Consider the following 27,982-nt stretch of genomic DNA (forward strand, 5'->3'; position numbering starts at 1 on the left):
CATACGTAGTGGGAGACTTCAACACACCACTATCAACAATGGATAGATCAACAAGACAAAAAATAAGTAAAGAAACCAAAGCTCTAAATAAAGACCTAGAGCAATTGGGCTTAACAGACATCTATAGAACACTAAACCCCAAAAAAATGGAGTACACATTTTTCTCAAGCGCACACGGATCATTCTCCAGGATCGATCACATACTGGGGCACAAGACAAACATCAACAGATACACCAAGATTGAAATCATATCAACCATCTTTTCTGACCATGAAGGCATCAAACTAGAAATAAACCATAAAAAGAAGGCAAGGAACTTTCCTACCTCATGGAGATTAAAAACCACACTACTGGAAGACCATTGGACTAATGAGGAGATCAAAGAAGAAATTAAAAAATTTTTTGAATTGAACGACAGGGAGGACACCAATATCCTAAATGTATGGGATGCAGCAAAAGCAGTAATAAGAGGCAAATATATAGCAATAGAAGCTCACATCAAGAAACAAGAAAGAACGCAAAGAAACAACCTAATCTCGAAGCTCAAAGATCTAGAAAAAGAACAACAAGAAAACCCCAAAACCAGTAGAAGAAAAGAAATAATAAAAACCAAAGCAGAAATAAATGAAATTGAAACTAAAAAAACAATCCAAAAGATCAATGAAACCAAGAGCTGGTTCTTTGAAAAAATCAATAAAATAGACAAACCCCTAGCCAGGCTCACAAAGGAAAAAAGGGAGAAAGCACAAATAAACAGGATCATCAATGAAAGAGGAGAAATCACAACGGACACAGCAGAAATCAAAAGAATAATCAGTAACTACTATGAACAGTTATATGGAAACAAGTTTAACAATCTAGAGGAGATGGACAAATTCCTACAACTCTACAATCACCCAAAGCTAGATAAAGAAGAAATAGAACACCTAAACAGACCAATTACAATTAGCGAAATTGAAATGGTAATCAAAAACCTCCCCAAAAACAAAAGCCCAGGACCTGATGGATTTACAAATGAATTCTACCAAACATTCAGAGACGAATTAGTGCCTATCCTTCACAAACTCTTCCAAAAAATTGAGAAGGAAGGGACAATACCAAACACGTTCTATGAAGCCAACATTACACTAATACCAAAACCGAACAAGGACAACACAAAAAAGGAAAACTACAGGCCAATCTCCCTAATGAACACTGATGCAAAAATCCTCAATAAAATTTTAGCTATCAGAATCCAACAATGTATCCATAAGATAATTCACCACGACCAAGTTGGATTCATTCCAGGGGCACAAGGATGGTTTAACATCCGAAAATCAATCAACGTTATCCAACACATCAACAAAAAGAAATATAAAAACCATATGATAATATCAATAGATGCTGAGAAAGCTTTTGACAAAGTGCAACACCCATTCATGATAAAAGCCCTTGAAATTCTTGGGATACAAGGAACATACCTCAACATCATAAAGGCCATCTATGACAAGCCAACAGCCAGTATCATTCTCAATGGTGAAAAGCTGAAAGCAATTCCATTAAGATCTGGAACAAGACAAGGATGTCCACTCTCACCATTGCTTTTCAATATAATACTGGAAGTCCTAGCCAGGGCAATAAGACAAGAGAAAGACATCCAAGGAATCCAAATAGGAAAAGAAGAAGTCAAACTATCACTATTTGCAGACGATATGATATTATACATAGAGAACCCCAAAAACTCCACAGAAAAGCTAATTCAACTCATCAATCAGTTCAGTAAAGTGGCAGGATACAAAATCAACACGCAAAAGTCAGTAGCCTTCCTATACACAAACAATAAATCTGAAGAAGAAGAAATCAAAAAGACCATCCCTTTTGTTATTGAAACAAAAAAATCAAATATTTGGGAATAAATCTAACAAAAGAGGTAAAGGACCTATACAAAGAAAACTATAAAACACTGTTAAAAGAAATAGAAGAAGACACAAAGAAATGGAGAGACATCCCCTGCTCATGGATTGGAAGAATAAACATTATTAAAATGGCCATCCTTCCAAAAGCAATATACAGATTCAATGCTATTCCAATCAAAATTTCAATGTCATTCTTCAAAGAAATAGAACAATTATTGATGAAATTCATATGGAATCACAAAAAACCCCGAATAGCCAAAGCTCTCCTGAAAAAAAAAGAAGGGAATGGAGGCATCAGACTCCCAGACTTCAAACTATACTACAAAGCCATAATCATCAAAACCGCATGGTATTGGAACAAGAATAGACATACAGACCAATGGAATCGAATAGAAAATCCAGAAATAAACCCACAGGTATATGGTCAACTAATCTTTGACAAAGGAGCAAAGACTATGCATTGGAGCAAAGAAAGTTTGTTCAATAAATGGTGCTGGGAAAACTGGGTCGCTACATGCAAAAGAATGAAGCTTGACCACCACCTCACACCATACACAAAAATCAACTCAAAATGGATTAAAGAACTAGACATAAGACCTGAAACCATAAAATATATAGAAGGAAATATAGGCGAAACACTACGTGATTTGCACATCAAAGACATCTTTACAGACACATCACCCAAAGCAGTGATAGTGAAGGCAAAGATAAACAGCTGGGACTATATCAAATTAAAGAGCTTTTGCACAGCAAAAGAGACAATAACAAAAACAAAGAGAAACCCCACCAACTGGGAGAACATTTTTGCACCCAACACTAATGATAAAGGACTAATCACAAAAATCTGCAAAGAGCTGATGAGTCTCAACAACAACAAAGAAAATAATCCAGTCAAAAAATGGGCAGAAGAGCTTAAAAGAAACTTCTCTGAAGAGGAAATGCAAATGGCCAACAGGCATATGAAAAAATGTTCAACATCACTTGTCATCAGGGAAATGCAAATCAAAACTACCATGAGATACCATCTTACACCAGTGAGAATGGCACATATTAAAAAAACTAGCAACAACAAATGTTGGCGAGGGTGTGGAGAAAAAGGAACTCTTCTGCACTGTTGGTGGGAGTGCAAACTGGTCCAACCACTGTGGAAAGCTGTGTGGAGATTTCTGGACCTACTAAACATAGAGCTTCCATATGACCCAGCAATTCCACTCCTAGGTATTTACCCAAAGGACACAGAAACATCAATTCCAAAGAACACCTGCACCCCTATGTTTATAGCAGCACTGTTTACAATAGCTAAGCTTTGGAAACAACCCAAATGCCCAAAAATAGATGACTGGATCAAGAAGATGTGGTACATATATACCATGGAATATTACTCAGCATTCAAAAAAGATAAACACATGCAATTTGCTGCAACATGGATGGCGCTGGAAGGGATCATGCTCAGCGAAATAAGCCAAAAAGAAAAAGAAAAATACCGGATGGTCTCACTCATAGCAGGAATCTAGAAAACTTAAATAAGGGACCAGGAAAATGAATAACTATAAGAAAGTGAAAATCAAAATCAACAAAAAACTATGAATCAGAGACACTTTTAGGGGGGCGGGGGCGGGAGGGGAGGGATTGGGGTCAGAATGGGGGGCTGCAATTGTATGGGGAATATAACAATAAAATTTATTAAAAAAAAAATAAAAAAAAAAATAGTTTACAGCACCTGATAGTAGCACAGTCCAGAAGGGAGAGGTAATCTCAGCTGTATTCACAGAGCAGTGGTTACAAACACTCATGATGGCAAAAACATTACTGTAGGGGACTATTGTCTTCACTCCTCATGTTATCCAATGGAACTGAACAGGAAAATAACAGCTTTTGACCTTGCAAACACAAATTCATCAGCTGGTTGCACCATCAATCTTCAAGCATGCATCTGCCTCTCCCTGGCAGTGCGCACCTGGGACTATCCTCTGTGAGGTCTTTGGACTGACTCCCTGTGCTGGTTCAGAGAATAAATAAACCAGCACAGCCTCGGCCAATAGTTTGCCTCCATTGCTACACTCTTTGGACTGATCGGTTCAGACAGCTGATAGACTCTAGGAGAAATTGAAGCTCAATGTTGAGATTCTCATTCCAGATCATGCAGCCAGTGTCTCAGGATCTGTTTTAACGTGGGCTTCATACTCTATCCATGGTCCATGCTGCCTCTCCTGGTAAATACTAGAATGTTGGAGCATGTCCTGAATTCAGGTCTTCTACTTCTGAACTGCTTGGAAAAACTAATAACACACTTGAACTTCAATTTGCTTGCTGGAATTGGGGATAACAATACTTACATCATAGAACAGTTGGGAGGAATCAATGAGATGGTGCAGGCCACATGCATTTAACACTTCTTCTAAAATATAGTTAGGATGCCACAAAGAGCTTTCCATCGGTGGTGGTGTTTTTGTTATTTTTATTGTTATTTCTGTTCCCTTAAGAGGAAAATTCCTTTGAAACTGCCATAAAAATTCAAGATTCTTCACAAGATCAACACATGACCAATAGCTTTTGTGCAAATGACTTTCAGTGCTGAAGTATGAGCCATGTGGCTTCGGTGGGACACACTTCAGTGGAAAGTTCTCCTTCAGATGGGGCTTAGGAGGCCACTCTTGTTATGATATGGATTTCCTTAGCTAGTATCAGCACTGTTTTCTTGTTTTTGTTTTTGAATATTTTCACTAAGGGAAAGGGAGAGAAATGACATGATTTAATCAAATAAACTCTTAAGAGATTGGGAAGGGCAATATTATCGCTGACAAGTTAGTAAAAGTATGATTCCCCTGAGAAATTATATTTGGCCGCTCCCATCCTCTTACAGAGTTAATGTTCAGAATCCTCTGAAATAGGCAATGTACACCAGGAAGCCCCAGGTAAGGTTGTCTGCAGGTCACTTGGATAGGAGGAACCAGATTGCATGTCACAACAACCTCAGGCCTTGCTCTTTCTCTGTGCACCAGCTTGTGTCTCAGCAGACATATCTGTGTTTACTGACATCATTGTCTTCACCAAAGCCTTGTCAAGGTGGAAAAGATAAAACAATGTATTGAACCAAAACAAATCTGCTTAATGATCCCAGTGAAGGTGCTGAAGTCCTGTGAAGGGAGACCTCGTAAGCAGCCGCCCCGCCCTCTCTGAGAAAACAGTTAATGAGGCTTCCTTCTGTCTGTGTATGAGATATTGCTCTTTTAAAGCAGAGCCTGTTCCTGGCCTGGTATCAGAACCCCAAGGAAATTAGACTTCCCCTGACATTTCTGAAGCATGTTTGGAGTTTAATTTAATTTCATTTAATTGGACCTCAGAGTAGCTTCAAATTTCTGAGTCACTCCTGGAGCTTATTTGGTTTCTGCCCTCAGGAATTTCCTTAAGCGAGTTCCTTGTAGTTTCAGTCTAGAGACTCTCTAGAATAACAAAGCCCACCAGGGCCATTTATTTTTCTCAAGAGATGATGAAAAGTGGGCATCAGAGAGGGGCTTTCCTCCCAGTTTCTATGCTGACTGTATATAATACTGTGGGTCTCAACCCTGTTTGTGGCAGGAACTCGATGAGGGACACAACTGGAGCAGGTTTGCAAGGCAAGACTTTGCTACTTGAGCAGAAGTTCTTGTGCCATTTATCGAAAGCATTAAGGCTAGTAAAAGCTGATCATGGGACAGTGGTATAAGGAATAGGGTCTGCGGGGTGGGATAAGAATGGAGGACAAAGTTTTTCAAGGGAGAGGGAAGGGGACATTGTGACCATATGTCAAGAGACATTTGATGATGTTATCACAGGCAGAGTTATCCCGACATTGCTATGGGGATAGTCATGTAATCAGGTCAACAGCGGCCTAGACATCCCCAGGTCTGCCTCGTGATACCAGCTATACTCCATAGGTAGTCAAGGAATGCTCTGCTGTGATTTGCAGATAGCAAAACAGTTGCCCATGAGTGGTTACAGCTCATAGGAACCCACAAGACCCAATATCTAACCATAGCAAACATTATGTAATGTCCTCTTTACTACCTAAAATGAAAAACAGATTTCTGTAAAATGAGTATCTTGTAAAAGATAGATACTATGCATTTATATCTAACAAAACTCTATGTTCTGATAATTCTACCTAGGTTTTACTCTGCAAGGTCCTCTGGAGTAACAGGTAACGAGCACGCAGCATGCAGGACAATTGTTTGTTGGGTGGACTGTCCCAGACATTGTGGGACATCTTGCATTCTTGCATCTTCCCATAACTGTCACACCCTAAAGTGTTGCTTGGACAAAGTCTATTCTTTAAGGATTTTGTAAGTTTGATTTTAAAGTTGCACAATATGCATAAATTAGAATTTAAAACTGTGCAATGTGCTAGTTTGCTCGTACCTCTGCAAAAAGTGATGGCGAGTTGTATTCTTATTTTAATAGCCTTTCTGGGCTGCTGGCTTATGTCTACTTTGGAGCCCAATCCTTATGGTGTTTCCCTCAATTCTAACCCATTGTAAAAGTGCATTTCACCCCAACTCCCAGATACCCCCTCACCCTCACTGACTTTTTGGGTTCACATGCATTACACACACATTGAGATGGTCAAGACTTGTCATCCAGGCCATGCCTTAAGGATTGGGTCCTGCTATCTATTCATTCTAGGAGAAGACTTCTAAGTAATGATGTGATCTTTTTTTTCTCTTGTTATGAATTTTTCTCTAGAAAGACTCTGTTAGCCATCAATAAATTGAACCTGATGACATTAGCAGACAATGGAATTAAAAGTAGGTTAGGTGCAGTACTTTTCAGCTGTCTTTTCCAGCAGGGGAAGAATGACAGGCATTTTACTTTAAAGGCATATAAAATGTTTCCTGCTGCTTTGCTCTTGAAGTCATCTTCTTTTGGAAAGGCCTTTGATGGCTGGGCCTTCTGCTGGTGAGGTCTTGTCCTTAGTCTACCTGCCAGGTGATTTCTGAAAGTTCCAGCTCTTCCCTTGTCAGTCCAATGTTTTGCAGCTTTTTCCTTTTATATGTGACACCCTCATAACACCAAAAGTTTAGAAACAACAGTTTCCAACTCCTTACCCAGGCAATCCTTCTGCTTAGGCATCCTTCTGATTCATTCTTGAAAACTGTGCTCAGACAACTGTGAATTGAGTCAACCAAAAGTGTTGATTGGACAAATTCTACTCTTGAATGGCTCTTTCATAAAAACTTGCCATACCAGGCACAGCATCACAGTTATTTCCTCTGTGCTCTGGGCAGGCTGCGTGCACCTCATATGCTTGTATTGTTGCACACAACTCGCCACATGATAATTTATGATTTCATTACTGATCTTCCTTATTACTCTGGGAGTTTCTTCTAAGTCAAACCCATATCATTTTTTTAAAAATTAATAAACTAGTTTTTAGAAAAGTTGTAAATGTCCAAATTGCAAAGACAGTAGGATTCCCAAATGCTTTTGTAGTCAATTTCAATATTAACCTTACATTACTATGGTCTGTTTGTTATAGTGAATGAAACCAAATGATATATTACTAATTAGATCTGTATTTTACTCAGATTTCTTTAGTTTGTACCTAATGATCTTTTAACATTCACATTACATTTAATTGTCATGTCTTCTTAGGCTCTACTCAGCTATGGCTGTTTATCAGACTTTCCTTGTTTTGATGACCTTAGCAGTTGTAAGGAGTACTAGGTAGGTATTTTGTTGAACGTCCTTCAGCTGGGCCTTTCCTGATGTTTTTTTCCTTCCCATGTGGACATACCATTAACATGATGTATCACCACTAGTGGCCAGTTTGAGCATCTAGCTGAGGTAGTGTTGGCCATGTTTCTTCACTGTGAAGTCAGGGGTACCCCATCCCTATCCATAGTATGCTCTTTGGAAGAGGGTCCAAAGCATCATCTACCCTCTGTGAGTGGGGAGTAATGCTTGAGTAGCTACATAAATTATTTGGAATTCTTCATGGCAGATTTGTCTGTTCTCTACCATTTACCCATATTTTGATATCATTGAACACTGAGTGCTTAACCTAGGACTGGGTGAGTGGTGGGCACTTAATGCATTTTATTGATTCTCGAGTTTTGAGCATCCATTGTAAATTCCTTTCTACTATACACAAGAATGTTAATAATAAGAACACTAAAATAGGAAATACCACTTGAGAGGCACTATTCTTGGTGGTTAAGCTCATTTAATCCTTACAATTCTACCAGCATGACAGTATGATTATCACACAAAAGAGTTTTTTAACTTATCTAAGGTCACACAGTTAATAAGTGGTGAAGCTGAGTCAAATCCACGCTCTGACTCTAGAGTCTGTTTTGTAACAGCTGTAGAGGCTGAAGTGCCTCCTCCATTGCTGCTCCAATAACCTTTGCCTTGCTCTGCTGAGCTTCTCCTCTGTGACACACTGGGTTCAATGTGCAAATAGCCCCCAGATGGAAGTCCTTGATCATAGTCTGCTGTTTACACTAAATTCTCCTTCAAATCTGTGAGATATCTGAAGCACACTGGAGCAGGAATTCTTAGGTAACTCTACAAGAGGGAAAATTTCCCTCCTAAAATTTTCTTTGGGACAGTGATCAAGCTTTCCTTCCCTATCCCAACCTTATGCCTTAAAAATGACAGGCTGTTTTAAGCTGTTGTGAATAGGAGGAGCTGCTTAGACTCCTGGTCCTAAAATTTTTCACACCCTAAAATAGGATACATAACTTTTCAGGGATGATGGAAAAGGTGTAATAAGAATGCTTAGCTATTGTAATTTTCAGGATAATTTGATAGTTTATGCTAAGCAAAGGTCAATATTTAACAGTGAAACTGAGAGAGGAAATCAGGGCATGGCCTTAACATACTAATTGTTAGTTCAAGATATGTGTATCAGTTCCAAACATCTGTTTTCTCTGATGTGTGAACTTGACCATTACAGAGTAATTTCTACAGATCTTAAATTTCTTGCTGAAGGTTAAAAAAAATATGGATGGCCTGGTGCTTTGTCTCATGTCTGAATTTCAGATGTCAATTACAATAAATGAGGAGAAGAGAAACCAAATCAGAGAGGAAGCTGAAATTTTTGCCGCAACCAGCTGCTATTCTTCAGTAGCAAGGAATTATGGGTCTTGTACAATTTATCTTAGTACAGTTTGTTTATATACTGAGTAATAATGTCCCCAAATAGAATCTACTCTAAGCCTACAGTTTAAAAGAGATCTTAACAGTTTATTTTTAACTCCATTTAAAAACACAACAAACAATGTCTCCCAAAGCATGGCCTTATATTTTGATTTACAGCCATAAGGCATCTAAGAATAAACCCATTTAGTCATGGAGTTCCTTTTAACTAAGAATTGCAATGATTTCTAACCACACAATGAACCTTTCAGATGCCCCTATGGGCCAGGCTAATCTGTCATCAAAGAAATGTGCTAAGCTCCCACATGTGCATGTAGCTAGAATCAGTTCAGATGAAAACAGTTCTTAAGCAAAATCACTTGTTTCACACCTGCGCTTTTGAGGTGACTTATTGGGAAGGCAGCGTTCAGTTGGCTACAAAGTCATGGCACAAAACCAGTAACTCCATTACAACATTCTTGGCAGGAATCACTGCTCAGCAGGAGAGAGGAGGTATTTTGCCTCTTCACCATTTCACATTGAAGTTCATAATCATTTTCTTATATGCATACTTTCAGGGTGAATTTAGGCCATCATGAAAGGGCCTTCACTTAGCTTTTCTATTTGGTGTAATGGCAGGCACTGCTGAGTACATTAACTCATTTAATCCTCATAACATCCCTGTGAGGTAGATACTATTATTTCCTCCTATTTACAGAGGAAGATATAGAAGCATAAAGAGATTGAGCAAGTGTCCAAGGTTGCACAGCTAATAAATAATAGAGCTTCCCTGGTGGCCTAGGGGTTATGTCTCAGCACTATCACTGCTATGACCTGAGTTTGATCCCCGGTCAGGGAGCTAACCCACATACGGCACAGCAGACCTCCCTGGCACACCTGCTGCTCCCCTTAGTAGTGTATTTCAGTAAATTCACCAGTTCTGCTCCCCACTCAGTCTCTGGTGAATCCTCTCACCCCCACACCTCTGGCCTACACCCAGTTCTTCTACTAAATAAATAAATATAAAAAAATAGAGCTAGAATCTGAACTCAGGTGATTTAACTTCCAGTTGATGCTCTTAAACAAGACAGCAAGCTACTTCAGCGAGTTCATCAGGATAAAGTCAAACAAAAAGGATTCATTATCTGCCATGAATACCTCTACTCTGTTTTATGTGCTGGCAAGACAGATTTGGGAAAAACTTAAGCTATTTTAGTTATTCAAGTTCTGTGTCAAAACCACCTTTTATAGAAACCTGTGGAGTTTATCCTGTCAGGAAGAAGGCACAGGACTGCCTATGAATAGCAGAATATATTTTAGAAGACTCCTATATCCCCAAAATAGTTGCTAATATGGAATAATAAAGTGCAAGTGTGTTTAACATAGTGTAAATTATGAAGATGAAAAAGAACAATTGAACGTCTCTCTGCTCCTAGTTGGGAAATGAACTTATTTTATTTAATTGAAAACATGTATGTGATATTTATTATTTGCCAGGCAAGTGGTTTTTAAGTAAATATTAACTTATTATACCTCAACAAAATCCAGTTTACAGGCATACCACCTGGGGAAGGACGTTGGGGAATTTGCCTGATGGGATGGTGCCTGGATTTTAACCTGGGCAGCTGGCCCTGGAATACCAGTTGGCATGTGAATGCTTAGAGAGCATAACTGTGCTTTTTGATTTTTGTTTTCTGTTTGTTCTGTTTTTCATGTTTCTGTTTTCTCTGTTCTTGCCTTCCTGTGGGTTACTTAAAATCACCTTTTGAGTGTTTCTTTTTGTATAAGTAGTGATTGCTCTAGGTATTACATTAATATACAACTTATTGCAGCCTGCTGGTCTGAACATTGCCAGTTTGGGCAATAATATAGAAGCCTTATCTCCCTTTACATCCACTTACTCCTGGCCCCCACCAACTATACTTGGCTTAAATATTTCTCTGTATACATTGAGAAACACAGCAAGCATTGTTAAAGTATTTGCTTCAATCATAACTTAGGAAGAGAAGGAATTTTTACTGTTTTTGCCCGTATTTTGTTTGATCTTTCTGTATTCTTTGATCCATCCTGATTTTCCAAGATACCTATTTCATTATTTTCTTTCTGTTTGGAGAACTTCCTTTAGTCATTCTTTTATAGTGAGTCTTCTAATGACAAATTATAGTTACCATTCTTCTGAGAGTATCTCGATTTCACCTTCATTCCTTTTTGCTATTATAGAATTCTACATTGACAATATGTCACTCAGCACTTGAAAAATGTATTGCATGTGGTGGTGTGGAGAAAAAGGAACCCTCTTACACTGCTGGTGGGAATGTAGACTGGTCCAGCTGCTATGGAAAACTGTGTGGAGGTTCATCAGAACACTAACAATGGATCTACCAGATGACCCAGCAATTGCACTTTTAGGTAAATATCCAAAGAACACAAAATACTAATTCAAAAGGAAATTGACACCCTTATGTTTATTGCAACACTATTCACAGTAGCCAAGCTATGGAAACAATCCCATAGTCCAAAAATGGATGAGTGCATCAAAAAGAAGTGGTATACATACATATATATATATATATATATATATATATATTCATAAGCATCTCAGGTAAGTGGTGATTTTATGAGACCAACACCATATTTCTAGATTTGATTTTGCATATATATATATATATATATATAATGGAATACTACTCAGCAATCAAAAAGATAAACTCATGCCATCTGAAGTAACTTGGATGGGGTTCTCTTTTTTGACTGGAGTTCTGATATTTGTCTTTGATTTGATCAGAGTAGTGGGGGTTATTGTCTTTCTTGAGCTTAGTTTTGTTTTCCCCTAAAAAGAGCTGATACATGAGCAAGTGTAAACAGTTTATTTGGGAAGTGATTGTAAAGAGCAGTAATGAAGAGGTGGGGGAAATGAGATAGAAGAGGAGGAAAAGTCAGTAAGGAATATGGCTCTGAGTTGGTGGCCCTGGTAAACAAGAGGACATCTGTCCTGTTGGATATACTCTAAAGATCTAGGTCATGTGCCTCTCAAGTGGTCCACTGAGTAATGGGAATTAAAGCCCTTTGGTTCAACTTCATAAAGTATGGGTGAGCAATACTATACCACCTAGCCATCCAAAACTGTCACAATCTTACTTTGGATGTTTATTATATTCATAAGCGTCTCAGGTAAGTGGTGATTTTATGAGACCAACACCATATTTCTAGATTTGATTTTGCATAATTTTACTTTATTTGTTCATTTAAGCTTTCACTCTCTGATGTCAAAACCAATCTCCACTGTCACCAAGTGATATGACAGAACATTATTCTGGACTCTAAAGACCAGCTCCATGCATCATGAAAGAGGATTATACTCAAATCACTTCTTGAATTGTAAATCTCTTCATCATAAGGAAAAAAACTTGATATCTACCAAGTGCTAACTGATCATGTAGATAAGGCAAAAAGTATGTGTTTGGGCAAGTGTTCAGATAATCACCCCCTTTTATTTTTTCCTATTAAAAGATAAGTTTATAATCAACTGATGATTTATGATGCCATTAAATGAGGAGTAACATAAATTCCTAAGAAAATTTACAGGGATATCTGATAATTAAACCAAGTCAAGACACAATGTCAAATCTCTAGCGTATGTGTGTATGTGCGTGTGAGTGTGTTTGTGTATATACACGTGCACATGCACCTTAGCATCCAAATCCAACTCCATTTCAATTTTCAAATTCTTCTATTTCTTTGTATATCCCCTAAAGTAATATTCTCTTCTGTTCAAAACATATTTGTATTAAGATTTTTTTTCAAAAAAGAGTACCTTTAAGCAGAAGGTTTGTAAGGCTGGCAAAACTACAAGGGTAAGAGGCATAAGACCTTTTCAAGGGTGTCAAAGAGTATTCTTGGAGAAGAAATGTAAAATAGTAAGTGATTGAGTAAGAAGTCTTATAAGTAATAATTTCTGATTAAAGAAAGTAACCTCAAAGTTAGGAGATTGGCAAAGAGGACTTGAGAAACAGCAGCTTGGTCTTGGGGGGATAATTATGACTGAGGGGGATGCTTTAGAAGCTAGGTCAGGGAGCAAGCTAAGACAGGATGGGAAATAGAGGCAGGTAATATAGCCTGAAATCAGAAAGCACTAAGGATATTGGTGACAGTTTCTGGGACTGGCCTAGAGGAGTCAAATGATACCAAGATGAGATTTAAAATTAGTAAGTTTTCCATCACTGGAACAGATGGTATTTACAAGGCATAGTAGCCGAACCATGGATTCTTAACTGGAGGTTCATGAACTCTTCAGGAATCCACAGAGAAACTAGGAAATATGTAATTTCCTGAAGTTGTTTATGAAATGTGTGCATATGTGTTTGCAGATTTTTCTGGGAGTAGATGTCTCATAATTTGCACCAAATTCTCACAGAGGTCATGGCCTCTAAAATGTTAAGACTGGCAACTGGGCTCAGAGGTTATTCATGGGTGGCTTTTGTACTTCAAAGAGAAGCCATTTGTTTGCTATTGTCTTGTGGCTGCATCGCAGTTGCAGTTAAAAGGCTTGTGATTAAAGCTAAGTCCCAGGTGAACCAGTTTATCACCAATTTTATTTTTTCACATTTTTAAAAATTAATGAAGTACTATTGTCTACATTCTTACTAATTTTTGACATATAGAATTTTTCCCATCAGGTGTGGTCACTGTAGTTCTACCTCCCATAGTCCTCCACCATAGTCTATTGTGCTCCCTCCCCTACCCCTCCCCCTATCTCTTGGATGCCTCAGATCTATGGTCAGCTATTTTTTTTTTATAGAGGCATGTTTTATTTGTTTGTTTGTATGTTTGTTTGTTCTGTTTATACATGCACTGGGTACAGTCAGAAGCGCGGGAGGGTGAGAGAGTTCACCAGAGAAGGGAGCAGCCAGGGATTGAACTGGCGCCGCAGAGGCCACGGGCAGCTTCGCAACCAGCGCTCAACCGCTGCGCCACTGGGGAGGCCCTATGGTCAGCTATTTTAAAAAGAAAAGAAATTCAAGCATTTATGTAACCACATTCCCCCAGCAGGCTTTTAAATTGTAACCATTGGGTCAACTCAGCTTATTAAATCAGTCAGTACAAGGCTGGTGGTATAGAAATAAGCAGATAGGGTTGTTAAAAGTACAGATCTGTGAGAAGCTTTGAATGGTGGGAATCTGTAATTTTGTAATGTTCTCTATAATGTCACTACTCAAAGGGGGAAGAATAGCATCAGTGAAACTCTTAGGGTTTCATAAGAAATCCAGAATCTGTAAGTCTCCCACAACCCCAAACCTACTGAATCAGAATCTGTATTTTAACACCCTGCTTGTATGCTTTGTATGAGCATTAAAATTTGAGAACTATTGCAGCAAGTTTTAGAAACAATTAGCCCAAAAGTTCTCCCCCCCCCCACCACTCTCTCCACTGATATAAAGGAGTTCTAGTTAGGGTAATAGGAATATTTTATTAAGTATGGCTAGTTGTTTCAAAGCATCTTACACATATTTTCACATTTTATTTTTTAAAAACCATGCTATATTATTGCTTTTTAATAAGGTAACATTATGTATCACTTAATATGTTCCTAGAGATGAATATACACACTGAAATGTTATTAGAAGCAAATCTGAAAAAAAAAGAGAAACACTTACATGAGTCTCCTAAGTAGAAATGTGTTAATGTTTTTCCAAATGTACTTTCAACTTCACTTGATTCTTTTAGAAGCAGCAGGTTCAACCTTCAAAACTCATAGCTCTATCTGTGTAGCAACAGTTGTGCAGTTCTTTTTGTATCAGGTGGAGATACCAGAAGACTATGATGCTCCTCAAGAAATTGAATGTTCTCCAATTATCAATCCCAGAGAAATAAAATAGTAAATATGTTTCTGCATAGACTTGCTCTACCCAGATTTTGCTAAAGTTTTACTTTGGCATCTACCCTCATCCCAAGGACTACTTAGCCCTTCATTATCATCTTAGAACAGAAAGGTCCCAGAAATATAGTGCACTTTTTTTCTCGATATACACTCTTTTAATCATAACATGATGAACTGGTTCAATTATCAGTCAAGAAGATGTGGGTTTTCACCCTCTTCCTTTAATTCTGTTTGCTTCCTCATTTGTTATTAGTGAACTGCTAATATTAAATGAATTGAAGAGGATCTCCCCTGCATTTTAAAATCTCTATATTTCTGCAGCAGAGTTAGGATCACTTCTTACAAGAGACCTAGCCCTCTTCTAAATATTTGGAAAACACAGCTTTTAGATACCCCCTGCCACATGGATCCCTGTGCCCAGTCTACTTCCAACTGCTCCACTACCCAGAGCAACACTAGTCATGGCAGTCATGAGCTCTGGAACATTCCCAGCCAGAAGAAAAAAGAAAAAAAAAAAAAAGACTTAGCTATGCAGTTAAGTCCTGGAAAACAAGTTAATTGGAAATTGGACACAGGCGGTAACAGTATGGTTCGCATCCTTTCCAGTTCTTTTTAAAATTTTGCATTAACTTAAAAAAATGTAAATATGGGTAATTGATTTGCAGAATAATGCCTTTTCCCACCCCAAGATAGCCATGTCAAAACTCCCAGAAACAGTGAATATGATAGCATACTTGGCAAAAGGGACTTTACTGATGTGATTAAGTGTTTTGAGGGGGGGGGCGAACTTGAGCTGTCCAGGTGTGCCCAGTGCAATCACAGTCTTAAAAGCGGGCAGGCTCACAGGTTAGCAGTGATGGTGAAGAGGGTGGGATGACGCGAGGAAGGAGCCACGAACTGAAGGAAACTTCAGCAACTGAAAAGTCAAGGAAAAATTCTCCGAGATTTTTCCAGAGGGATCCAGTCCTGCCAACACCGTGACTTTAACCAGGTGAGACTTATTTCATACTTGTGACTTCCAGAACTGTAAAGGATGAGTTTGTTTGGTTTTCAATCACTATTTTTTTTAAAAGTAGCAACAACATAACTGTAGTTATATAGCCATTTTATTAGTTATTTACTCTGTAATTTCATTTAATAGAAATTTTTTATTAAAATAGTTACCACTGTCAAAATATTTTCCTCACCTAAACAGATTTAAAAAAAACCAAACAAACAGCTTTTGTTACTGTCAGCTTTAAAATTACAAGGCCTTTAGTTAGTTAACTGTTTGGGAACAGCCAAGGGGCAATCTGGAACACCCTATGGGGAACCAGAGGCAAGTTCAAAGAAGCTGGTTTTTATTAAGCTTTAAAAGAAAAGCATAATGGACTGTCTGGAATAAAAGTTCACTGAGAGTGGGAGGTTATTGTGCTTTCTCGTTGACTGCAAGCGTTGGGCCGCTTGCTGCTGGGCAAGGAGACTTCTGGAGACTGCAGTGACTGGCCAGGTGAGTGATACTCGGCCCTTCTTAGCCTCTCCGCTCTATTTTGTGTTGGGTTTCCTTTATTCAGTTTCACATTCCCTTGACTGGCGAGTGTTTGTAAAGAAATAACCAGCCTCTAAGGGCCATGGGTAAATAAGTAAATTGTGAGTAAATGATGATTTAATGAATAAATTATGATTTGATATGAGTTGGTCATGTGGCACACCACCCCCCTTCCCTCACGTCTGGCACAGATCGTGACATTGGCATGGTGATTGCTCAGTTTGTGATTAACTGCTTTCTCATGGGAGTTGGAGTCTGGCTTTGCTTCTTAATTTGTGTCCTTAGGTATGAACATATCTTTAAGTTGTGAGTTTCTTATATGTAAAATAGGGATCACAGGGTGTTGTCAAGATTACAGGAAATAATGTGTGCAAAGTGCCCACTCCGTAGTGTTGCTAACTCAAGAAATATTATTTGTGATTGGTTGGTGAAAATGTTCTAGATTTGGGCACAGTACAGCAATGTTTGTTCAGTATAATCACATTCAGGTTACATCTGACATACTGTCACGGAGTAACATGGTCAATTTGGTAATAAGAAATTCCTGGTAGCCCATCAGCCAGCTGGAAAGAAAAATCATAAACGTGGTGAAAAATTGGTATCTTAGGAGCACTTACTCTCTTTTGAAAACACAGCATTTTCCTAGGAGTGAAGTGTGTATCCAGCTCTGTTCTATTTGTGACAAAAAGCATCCCATGAAATGTTAGTGTGTGGGAGGTAATTCTTTCTTATGATTGTGTTAATTTCCTGGCAAAACATAGCATTTTGCCTGAGTTCTTAGAATCAAATTACTAGGAAGTAGTAGATGCTAAAAGAGTTGTGTGACAATGTTTGATATAATTGTTATTTGCTAACTGGGACTCACTGCTTAATTTCAAAAGCATTTTTAAAACTTGCTGATATTTGAAATATCAAGATGAAGCCATAATTCACTCATTGATCTCCTTATTTCTGAAACGTTAGCATTAAAGTTCACATATAACCTAGAGAGATTTACAGAGAAGAAGGAAGACACTTCTAAAATGTTGCACTACAGGAATCTTTCAATAAATGAGGTAATGTAGTGGTTCTTACTAGGATGTTTGAGCACACTAAGACTCATTATGTTCCTTTCTTATGCTGCCATAAATCTAATGAGATTATAGAACAGCTCTGAGCCAGATTAACAGATGTGTTTTCTTGCCCTAACTTCACCATCAAAAAACCAACCAAATATGTGACTGTGGGCCTCAGTTTCTTTAACAATAAAATCAAGCTGAACCTCAATAATTTGAATAGCACCTTCACAAATTTTGCAACATGAATATATCTGTATTCTAATTTACTTTTAAATTGATTCACTTTACAAACTTATTTTAAAAATTGCAGTTTATAAATGGTACAAAACCAAAAATTGATATATGAAAATAAAACCTTATGCAATTAAAGATAGAAGAGGTAGTCTAAAGATTCTGAGACAGAGACTTCTATATAAAAGGTAGGTTAGAACAGGCCAGAAAGGTGCTAGAGACAGTGTTCCCAAATTGAGACTTTCTCCTGTAACAGAGGACCAGACAAGAATTTAAAAGAGAATACTATTCTATTAATGTCACTCACTATTATTCAATGTTTAGTCCATGTACTCCCTGCAATTATCTTGTCATCTACCAGTGAAATGCATTCCATGCTTTGGGAATCTCTCAATTAGGTTATTGTAACAGCCCTTTCCAAAAGCAAATGTTCTATAACTTTGTGTCCCACTGGAAAAATTTTGAAGCCCAAATATGGTAAAATCACACAGAAAAGGCAGACATGCTCAGATGGAGAGGAAGACTAATTTTGAAGGAAATTTGTGATGAAGATTGTGACAGTTTCTTTGGGGAAATGCAAATAGCGGACTTCATCTTTTTGCAGGGCAAACAAGTCAGGAAACTGTTCTGAGTGGTGGCAATGGCTGGCCTCCCCCAGGATTTCAAAAGCCAGGACCTGTCATCTGAAGAAATAAATGTATAGATATATGAACTAAATGAAAAGAAAAAAAATAGATCTCATTGTTAACTTGGGTTACTTATATTACTGAAGCTTGCAGAAGCGTGCAGTTCTTATGTAAAGATCAAAAGACATTTATGAAATATTTAGTCTGTTTTCTGTGGTTTAGAAACTTAAAATAATTTACTGGATGATGTTTTGCTGAAATCTTTGCTTGCTGTGGGATGTGTACTATGCAATATTTGTACCTATTCTAAATGATTTTAAATTAGATAAGAATCAAAGGAAAGATGGAAGGAGGAGAGTTTGGAGCAGGAGGAGGTTTGATCAGCAAAAATGGAGTGTGTTGGAAGCAAAGGTAAAGGAGATTCTGAAGAGTCAGGTGGCTAGACTGTATTTAGACGGGCTCCTGAGGTACATTTACACTAAGAATGACATATTTTAATTTGAGAATTCCTATATGCTGAGTCCCCTATTAGCCCCATGACATGGCTTTTGTCCTATAATAACTTTAACAGGTAGGTATTATCCCTGTGTCTTTCCACTTGTGGGGGAAAACTGGAGGATAAATAACTTGCCTAAAGCCCCATAGGTAATAAGTGTCAGTGTTAGAATTCAAACCCAGGTGATTTTACCTTGATGGTCTATGTTCTTAAACTGCTCAGGTATATTACCTCTGCAAGTCTCTGTGATTCTAGAATTGACCTCATTAGTCATGTGAGACAGGAACTAGGGAAGAGGAAAGCTTTGAATTTGGCTGCCCTCCACCACGAAGTGCCTCTTCATGGCCCAGAGCCGCCTGTGTACTACTAGTGTTGGTATCTCTGGGGTGCAGGGGGGCTTTTGGACTTCTTCCCTGCACCTTTGTGGTAGTTCATTTAGCATAAATTGGGCTGCTTCCCCATTTCATTCTTGGTTGCCTTGACCATAAGTGAAATAATTGCCTCTTTCTGCCAGCAGTCTGCAAGGAGGAGCCTGCAGTATTACTACAGTCTAGTAAACAAGATGCATAATGTTATCACACTGAAAAATCAGTGACAAGCTCAGGACCAGGCAGTTGGCTAAGAAGTTAGTGTTTTGTGCTGTCATTGAAAAGGAATCTCAGTGCCAGGACTACAGGACAGGCAGGTCAAGCAGGATTACTTCTAGCAAGAGACTAAGCACATATGCATGAGTCACTGGACCTCAAACCAAAGACCGTTGTCAGTAGTGACACTGGCCTGATTTTTTTTTTTTTTTTTCACTGACCAACTGATTGCATATCTTAATAGAAGCAAGCAGTTGTCATTACGGAACTGTTTCTCATCCCTGCCGTATTTCTGCCCCAGCAAGGAGGCATAGAAATGTATATATTAGTGCAGGCAGGTAAGCAGTGGTTAATTATAACCATGAGCCTAATCTGCATACTGAATAACAGGATTGTGTAAATCAGTGATTCTCAACCTTGGCTACACATCAGAATCATTTTGGGAGCTTTAAAAAACTATGAATATCTTGGCTCCACCCCCAGATGTTCTAATTTAATTGGAACTCCAGCATAAGTAGTTTTTTAAAGCTCCCAAGGTGATTTTAAAAGTACAGGCAAGTTTGAGAATCTTTGTGTGAATCATGCCAAGTAACCTTTCTTTGATTTCTCTGGGAGGAAAGAGTTTCTCCTTAACAGCATTGCCTAGAAATGAAAATCTGCTTGGGGGGCTGGGCTGGGCATTTTTATTCTAGTTGTCACCAGAGAATTCCTTTGCATCCAGCTCACTAGTCCCACCCAGGTGCTACCACCTTGGCAGGGAGCAGTGCTAGACCTTGTGTGAGAGAAAGGAGATGGAAGCAAGAGAATCACAAATGTCTGGCACATGGTATGTGTCTATTATGTGTTTATTGAATTAATGTGAGAGGGGATATTCTGTTCATTTTGTAATTTATATATTCTTTGATGGTTAATTTTGTATGTGAACCTGACCAGCCACAGGGTGCCCAAATATTTGGTTAGATGTTATTCTGGGTGTTGTTATTTCTGTGAGGTGTTCTTGGGTGAATTTAATATTTAAATTAATAGAATGAGAAGGTGGACTGGATGAGGGTCACCCATATAGGAAGAGCAATCAGTTGAAGACCTGTATAGAATAAAGCTGACTGTTCTCTGAACAAAAAGGGAATTCTTGCCAGACTGCCTTTGAATTGGGATATGTTTTTTTCATGCCTGATGACTGAAACTGAAACACTAATGATTCCTGGGTCTTGAGCCTTCTGCATTTGTACTGGAATTGCATGAATGGTTTGGAATTGTACCCATGGTTCTACTGGTCTCCAGGTTGCTGATAGTAGACCTTGGGACTTGACAGACTTCCTAATTGAGTCAATTCCATGTAAGTCTCATATGCATATACACATGTACACACACAACTTACTGGTTCTTTCTCTCGAATTGTAGTATACATACTTCTCCTTACAGGTGAAGAATCAAAAATTTATCTTTTTTGTATTAGTCTTCTTTGATAATTAGTGACTATGGGTTTCCCCCACTGTGTGAATCTTCCTACTTGGTATGATTTGTAAGATATTTTGGAGGGTCTGAGAATTCTAACATTAATCAATATGGAATTTTTTTGAACATTCACAGACCCCCAAAACTTTGTACCAAATCATACCAAACAGGTACATTCTGAGAGTGGGGGAGACATGCATTACACTTTTCCCTCTCATTTTTTTCTAGATTGAACCTCTTGATATAAAAATATTCAGTAATTTGATTGAAGACCTGTGTGTCAAACATTAAGGTAAATACTTTGGATGGATAATACAGATTATCTGTCCCCTTTTCTCAAAGGTCCACTGTTTTATGTAGAGGGAGCCAAATCATATTCATAAAAAGTATAAAACGCTGTGGGTAGTAAAAGCATATATAGCTCACAATCAGGCTGAAAGGGAGGGATAGGTGTTCTGCTTTGAGAGACCTGAGAAAGACTCTGGTGTTCAGGGTAAAACCTCAGTATCCACAGTTTTCCTCAGATTCCCTATGACTCAAGGGAGCAGCTATCTTGGAAGTTGCCTTACCACTGGGCAGAGAATTTGAAACTACAGAGCTAGATATGTCTATTCTAGTTGAAGAACAGATAAAACCACCCCCTTGGGACTTATATTGCCATTTTCTCAGTAGCTGAGAAACCACACATGCCCTCCAGCTTAGAGCTGCCTGGATGACTGACCTGGGGCAATTTGGTGGCTGTCAGCTTATGGGGCACTTGATGATAGAGAATAGCAGAGGTTTTTTTTTTTTTTTAATATTTATTTATTTGTACAAGCACTGGGTATAGTCAGAAGCGTGGGAGGGTGAGAGAATTCACCAGAGCCACAGCGGGAAGCACAATAGAGTGACGAAGTACACTGCTGAGGGGAGTAGCAGGCGGCAGGAGAGGTCTGCGCGCCATGTGGGACCCTCACCCCATGGCCGGGGATCGAACTGTAGCTGCAGAGGCTGTGGGAAGCTTCGCAGCTCAGTGCTCAACCATTGTGCCACCAGGGGAGGCCCACAGCAGAGGTTTTGACATAACAAGAAGTCAGCGAGATTATGTGAAGTAAAATAAGACACAGCGGGGCAAATATTCTGACTTAGTTTACATAGGGAATTCAAAAAGTAGGTGAAAGAAAAATCATAGGTGCAGAGAACAGAAGGGGGGTTGTCAGAGGGGAGAAATTTTGAGGGATGGGCAAAATGAGCAAGGGGTCAGGAGTTAGAAACTTCTAATTGTGAAATGGATAAGTCATGGGCATGTGATATACAGCAAGGTGGCTGCAGTTAATGATGTTTAATGAATTTTTTTTAAAGATTTATTTATTTATTTATACAAGCACTGGGTACAGTCAGAAGCGTGGGAGGGTGAGAGGATTCACCAGAGCCAGAGCTGATAGCAGAAGAGGCAGAAGGACCAAAGTACACTGCTGAGGGGAGCAGCGGGCGGCAGGAGAGGTCTCCTGCGCCATGTGGGACCCTCGCCCGGCAGCCGGGGATCGAACCGGCGCTGCAGAGGCTGTGGGCAGCTTCGCAACCCGGCACTCAACCGCTGTGCCACCGGGGAGACCCTGTTTAGTGAATATTTGAAGTTTGCCAAGAGATTAGACATTCTCAGTGCAAGGACTTATTTTTTTGTAGCTATGTAGGATGATGGATGGTAGCTGGATGTATTGTGATGATCCTCATGTGGTGTATGCAGATGTCGAAGCTTTGTGTGTTAATACCTGAAACTAAGAAGTCAATTGCACCCCAAAAATAAAGTCAGAAAATCTGAGGGCTGCTGTGTTCAGCAGCTGAGTTTGGAAACCCAAGCAGCGCCAGCGCTAAGATAGTATGACAGCCTCTATCCACATTTTCTTTCCCATCAGAGTCACTGATGATAAGTGGACACTATCAGCTGATAAATGTTGACATGTACGTAGGAACTACATCACTGCACTTATAGATCTCTGATATGATATGCTACCAGCAGCAAGATGCTGAGAAAGCCCAGATCCCTTTGAGACACCAGAGCAAGTGCATACAAGGAAGTGTGGGTGGAGAGGCGTGTATCAGGGGAGGCTGACATCTCGCTCCCCAGCAGCCCCATTCACTTCCCATCAGGGGATTACAGGCTTATAAATTGGAAGAGGACAAAATAGGAGGGAGTGAATAGTGAAAACTTGTTATGAGGGAAGGAGCTCTTATATGTCTTTTCTGGCAGCCTGAAGATAGTAATTTTTGGAGCCAGGGATGCTCATGATCACTCTTCCATCATGTCTTGCTAGAAGTCTTAAGGTTCAGAAAATTTCCTCAGATTGTGACCCCAGAAATTTCTGATCCTCTTAGTAATCATGGCTCAGTAATGGTTTATTATTGAGCACATAGGTACCCAGTAAATCCCATTCCTTTTTGACTTAACTGCCTATATGTACCCAGGCAAAAATCCTAAGGACCTTAATATCTTCTCTCCACTGCTTCCTAGTCTTTCATTGTCACTGTCATCATTTCCACCATTACGATAATAGCTAACATTTAAATGGCTTGTTATATGCCAATATATACACATTATGTGTATTAACTCACCTATCTAGCAATTCAAAAAGGTAGGTATTATTTTTATCTTGCTTAATAGATGATGGACCTGATGGTAGGAAGATTTAGTAACTTGCAAAGGCAAAGTTACACAGCTATTTAGGGGCAGAGTCCAAATATGAAACCAGGCAGTCTCACTTCAAAGCCCATGCACCTAAGCAATTACCCTATTTTGACTTCATTTGCATTAAAATTTATATGAGAAAATCAGGGTCATTTGTGGTTTGTGACTTAATTTCATATACTTGCCAGTGGTTTACTCATTATAATAAAGGCATTTACATGTACTAGTAGAATAAATTCCTAATGATGAAACTTGAGCCTGGGGGTTTTAGTCTCTCTCTCTCTCCCCTCCCCCTACTCTTTTCTCAAAAGAAACCACTTTGATGGTTGAAAAGCAAGTTCTGAGCTCTGATCATTCAGATAATTTTGTTTTTAGAACAAAGTGACCATAATTTCATGTGGGGTTGTCGCACAGTCATAAGCAAACAGTTGCCTTGGCAACAGCATTTGGAGAAGGCAAAGGCCTGGGGAAGTCTTGTCAAGACCCATTAAACTGTGTGGGGAGGCTCAGCCTCAGCTGGGACTGTCTCACCAAGGTATCAGCCTTTGTTGCTCCATTGTGGTGGTCTTAAAGAGGCTGAGTGGGGCAGAGAGGTAATTTGGAGGCAGGGTTGAACCAGGCACTGATAATGTGGATTGTCAGGAGCTTTAGAGGAATCTCTTCTGTGAGATGCTAGAAAGAAAGTGTGGGCAGTGATAGGCAGCTCAATATTTAGTAGGTAGTCTCTTACATTTTGGCTGGATCTGATGGTTGGCATTCTTCATGTGTTACTCTAAGATGACAATTCAGTAAGATGAGCTTCTCTTGAGTGAGACTTTTCTCTGATCCTAATCCTAGTTTTTAGAGTAACACAAAATATGTCTGGTCTTCTCTCTGACTTTCCATCTTGTATTTGAGGACAAGTGACATCTTCATTCTGAGCCTTTTCTTTTTCTTCTCTTTTTCTTCATTATTCATGAGCAGTTATGTGGTTTAGACATCTTTAGTGACCCCCTCTGGACTTTTCTCAGTTTCACTCTGTATTTCAAAATGTGTTTCCCAGGATGACACATTATATAGATAAGGTCTCACTAGTGCATAATATAGCACAGTCAGCATCTCCCTAGATTAGCATATTATCATTCTACTTGTCAAAGAATTAATTTTTTTTTCTGGGCACATTATATAACTTGTTCTATCAGCAGAGAGGAATGTATTTAAATATTTTACTCACTCATGACCAGAGAGCCATTTTTTCTGCATCACTGGAAAAAAGTTGACAGATTATTTTGTAAAACACATAAATTAAAATGACATTATTGCTCACATTTCTCAGTGCATTTTACATGGAATGCTGTGACATGCATACTAAAAAGTATGCTCAGTGGCTAACATATCTTCAGCCTCATTCCTCTGGCAAATAGTCATTCCATAGCAGACCACAGGCACCTGTCCGCTTTGTGACTTATTAACAGCATGCCATTAAACTGTCAACAAGACAAATGAGAAAGAGACTAGGCAAGGCACTACTTGGCCATGAATTTCAAATTCAGTGGGGTGGCTTTCTCTGGATATCTTAGAAAGAAATGAAGAAGCTGGTAGCGAGGAGAAGTAGAATTATTTTTCCACCTGCCCCAGGTCAGAGAGCAGTATATAGAAATGGGCTGCTTTTCTCCTCTTGAGTTGAACCTGGGCTATATGGTCAACTAGAGTTAGACATACCTCAGTCTGACTTCTGACTCTAGCACATGTTAACTGTCAACTCTCTCGAGAAAGTTAATTCTGTGAACCTCCATGCCTGTATGTATGTATGTGTGCGTGTATATATATGTGTGTGTATATATATAACGGCGATCATGATTACCTCATGTCCTTTGAGTTGATATGAGACAATATATGTAAACAATCTAGTGACTGCCTTGGTGCCCACTCAATACATTCTGCCAGTCAAGGTTATTTTTGGGAAATATGCTGCCCCATCTAGTAGCATGGATATAATTTCAGGTACTATATTGGACAAGGAGTAAATTTGCTTTAATCCGGTTGGGATAGCAAAGATCTATAAAAGATATACCAAAAAAATGCTAGAACAGTGAAAGAAGGAAATATTACAAGTAGTTTGTTCTTGAAGCATCTTATCTAAGTTGATCCTTGAAGAGCTATCCAAATTGATTAGCAGAACTCAGAGGAAAGTGAAAATTCCAGGTGGAAGAAGTGGCAGGAGCAAAACTGGAGGAGTAGCAGCGGAAGTGGGGAGCTAACATGAATGAAAGGCTTCTGTTCCTACCAGGCATGTGTGCCAGGTGTTGAGTCTTCACAACAACCATCTGCTAAGCACTGCCTGTGTGCTAGATGTGTAGAAATTCACAGAAGCCTTATATGGTGTCTTGCATCATCCTCAGGCAGCCCTGTGAAGTAAGTACTATTATTATTCCCATTTCAAAGATGAAAAAAGTCTAAATCTAAGAGGTCAAGCAATTTTTAAAGAATAAAGAACCAGTAGGAGAAACTGAGGTTTGAATCCATGCAACCAGACCTCTCTGATCTTCAGTGTTTATTTTTTTTTATTATTTTTTTTTAATTTTATTGTTATATTCCCCATACAATTGCAGCCCCCCCATTCTGACCCCAATCCCTCCCCTCCCGCCCCCGCCCCCCTAAAAGTGTCTCTGGTTCATAGTTTTTTGTTCATTTTGATTTTCACTTTCTTATAGTTATTCATTTTCCTGGTCCCTTATTTAAGTTTTCTAGATTCCTGCTATGAGTGAGACCATCCGGTATTTTTCTTTTTCTTTTTGGCTTATTTCGCTGAGCATGATCCCTTCCAGCGCCATGCATGTTGCTGCAAATTGCATGTGTTTATCTTTTTTGAATGCTGAGTAATATTCCATGGTATATATGGACCACATCTTCTTGATCCAGTCATCTATTTTTGGGCATTTGGGTTGTTTCCAAAGCTTAGCTATTGTAAACAGTGCTGCTATAAACATAGGGGTGCAGGTGCTCTTTGGAATTGATGTTTCTGTGTCCTTTGGGTAAATACCTAGGAGTGGAATTGCTGGATCATATGGAAGCTCTATGTTTAGTAGGTCCAGAAATCTCCACACAGCTTTCCACAGTGGTTGGACCAGTTTGCACTCCCACCAACAGTGTAGAAGAGTTCCTTTTTCTCCACACCCTCGCCAGCATTTGTTGTTGCTAGTTTTTTTAATATGTGCCATTCTCACTGGTGTAAGATGGTATCTCATGGTAGTTTTGATTTGCATTTCCCTGATGACAAGTGATGTTGAACATTTTTTCATATGCCTGTTGGCCATTTGCATTTCCTCTTCAGAGAAGTTTCTTTTTAGCTCTTCTGCCCATTTTTTGACTGGATTATTTTCTTTGTTGTTGTTGAGTCTCATCAGCTCTTTGCAGATTTTTGTGATCAGTCCTTTATCATTAGTGTTGGGTGCAAAAATGTTCTCCCAGTTGGTGGGGTTTCTCTTTGTTTTTGTTATTGTCTCTTTTGCTGGGCAGAAGCTCTTTAATTTGATGTAGTCCCAGCTGTTTATCTTTGCCTTCACTATCACTGCTTTGGGTGATGTGTTTGTAAAGATGTCTTTGATGTGCAAATCACGTAGTGTTTCGCCTATATTTCCTTCTATATAGTTTATGGTTTCAGGTCTTATGTCTAGTTCTTTAATCCATTTTGAGTTGATTTTTGTGTATGGTGTGAGGTAGTGGTCAAGCTTCATTCTTTTGCATGTAGCGACCCAGTTTTCCCAGCACCATTTATTGAACAAACTTTCTTTGCTCCAATGCATAGTCTTTGCTCCTTTGTCAAAGATTAGTTGACCATAAATCTGTGGGTTTATTTCTGGATTTTCTATTCGATTCCATTGGTCTGTATGTCTGTTCTTGTTCCAATACCATGCAGTTTTGATGATTATGGCTTTGTAGTATAGTTTGAAGTCTGGGAGTGTAATGCCTCCATTCCCTTCTTTTTTTTTCAGGAGAGCTTTGGCTATTCGGGGTTTTTTGTGATTCCATATGAATTTCATCAATAATTGTTCTATTTCTTTGAAGAATGACATTGAAATTTTGATTGGAATAGCATTGAATCTGTATATTGCTTTTGGAAGGATGGCCATTTTAATAATGTTTATTCTTCCAATCCACGAGCAGGGGATGTCTCTCCATTTCTTTGTGTCTTCTTCTATTTCTTTTAACAGTGTTTTATAGTTTTCTTTGTATAGGTCCTTTACCTCTTTTGTTAGATTTATTCCCAAATATTTGATTTTTTTTTGTTTCAATAACAAAAGGGATGGTTTTTTTGATTTCTTCTTCTTCAGATTTATTGTTTGTGTATAGGAAGGCTACTGACTTTTGCGTGTTGATTTTGTATCCTGCCACTTTACTGAACTGATTGATGAGTTGAATTAGCTTTTCTGTGGAGTTTTTGGGGTTCTCTATGTATAATATCATA

This window comes from Talpa europaea, assembly GCF_964194135.1.
Source record: "Talpa europaea genome assembly, chromosome: 10".
NCBI lineage: Eukaryota > Metazoa > Chordata > Mammalia > Eulipotyphla > Talpidae > Talpa > Talpa europaea.